Source organism: Medicago sativa, chromosome 3 (genome assembly GCF_051527215.1).
Source record: "Medicago sativa cultivar Bolivia chromosome 3, Bolivia_mono, whole genome shotgun sequence".
NCBI classification, from domain to species: domain Eukaryota; kingdom Viridiplantae; phylum Streptophyta; class Magnoliopsida; order Fabales; family Fabaceae; genus Medicago; species Medicago sativa.
This window is the reverse complement of record NC_140751.1, coordinates 66,033,419-66,035,373: the sequence shown is the minus strand read 5'-3', so window position 1 is coordinate 66,035,373 and position 1,955 is coordinate 66,033,419.

The window sequence follows — 1,955 nt, the reverse complement described above, 5'->3', positions numbered from 1 at the left end:
ATTTTAATCCCTTTTTAAGTTTGTTAGAGTCAAAGTCAAGGTTTGTTACAAGTCAAGTGCCACATGGCATCACATCATTGGTCCAAGCATTCCTTCATCACCTATAAATAGGTCAAAGTCATGGTCAAGAAGAATTAACTAATCATTTTTTTACTAATTATTTTCAATCATTTTTCCACAAAATAAAAAAGGGTCACAAAAATTCATTTTTTTCCCTCTTTCTTTTCCTCCACCATAACAACTTTTCTCCACCACTCTAACCACCATAACCAACTATTTTCCACCACCTCCTTCATCCCTAACAACCTCCAACCACCATAACAATCTTCCACCACCTTCTATATCCTCCATAACCACCCAAATTCATCACCATTTCCATCATAACCGATCCATTCTTCCACATTCAAACTCCAATTTCGTCCAAGATCATCACAACGGTGCTGTCCTCTTCGAAGCTGCTGCAACCATAAGCTCACAAGCTCTTGCAAATCCTCACAACATCAGAACTCGTAAATCAAGCTTGAATCCGGGAACGAAACAGTGACGAATTCGAGTTTGAATCGGAGACGAACGACAACACGGAACCATACCGAATCATGAACGTGAAGAACAACTCAAACCTCTCACAATCACTTCCAGCACAAACAGATCCGAACTGATCCAACAAGGAAGATGAAGACTCTTGTGTGAATCGATACAAACATCATCGTCATCATCATCAAACCGCCATCGCTATCAACAAGCTCAGATTGGTGAAGAGAAAGAGGTAACTCATCACTTCTTTTTGGTGTTGTACTTGCGTTTTTTAATCTTAGATCTAGGTGTTTTGAGTATTCATTTTAGAAAATCGTTTTCAAAATCCAATAGAGTGAAGAAAGGAGTGTTTGATTGCATAAAGATTTTGCATTTTGGTGGAGCTTTAAAACTCCGGCACGGTGGTGCACCAACGGCCACCGTGCCGGAATGAGCAAACTGAACGAAGAAGAAGGAGTAAGGGTGTTGTTCTTGTTTCATTTGGAAAGAGAAGGGAGAGTGTTTTTTAGAAAGAAGAACACAAGTAGAAAACGTGAACCTGTGCCAAAATCATCTTTTATACCTTTTCCAATTTTATTTTATTTTTTTCTTAACCCATGTCCATAACCCATGACCCAAACCGATCCATACCCATGACCCAGCCCTTCTCTCATGTTTGGGCTTGGGCCCTCATGAGTTGTGGATTTCGTTTCTGGGAATTTACTTGCTGTTCGTGTACTGTAAACTGATTTTTACACCTCTGCTTGTGTTCAAAACCTCTTGAAAATTTCACAAAACTTCTAATAAGTTTCTTGTATCTTTTGATGAATTTTGGTGTATCTTGCATGCTAAATCTTGATCACAACATGTGAAAAATATTTTGATTCTTGATTAGTGCTTTGTGTCAATTTTAGTTCAAATCTTGATGGAAATTTCTAAAGGTTTTTTTGTGAAATTGTGGTGGTCAATTTTTGGCACTTGATACTTGCTTGTGGAATGTAATTACCTATTGGAACTTGCTTCAAAAAAAATATGTGTTCATGTTTTGTTAATTTGTGCACTTTTTGTTATGTTTCTTGTGAAAATTGTGATGAGATTTTATTCTTGAATTTTGATGCATAAATGTGACCTTGAATATGTAATCTTTGGAGTGAGCTTGCCTATTAAATGAGGTGTATGATTGCTGTCTTGGTATAGTTTTTTTGTGTGAATTTTACGTTGGTGAATAATGTGAAACTATCTTGTGAAATAAGGTGTATAAAAGAACTTGCAATCTTTATGATCTTCGGTATAGTTAATGACCTTAATCCTCATATTTTTTCCTTGAATTGAGTCACTCAAAACTTCTCTAATATCATGAGGATTTAGGCCTTTAACCTTGCTTTAGAATTGTGTTAAAATGTCAAGTTTCTTTTATCACTTTTGGTTAATTTGGCTTGTTA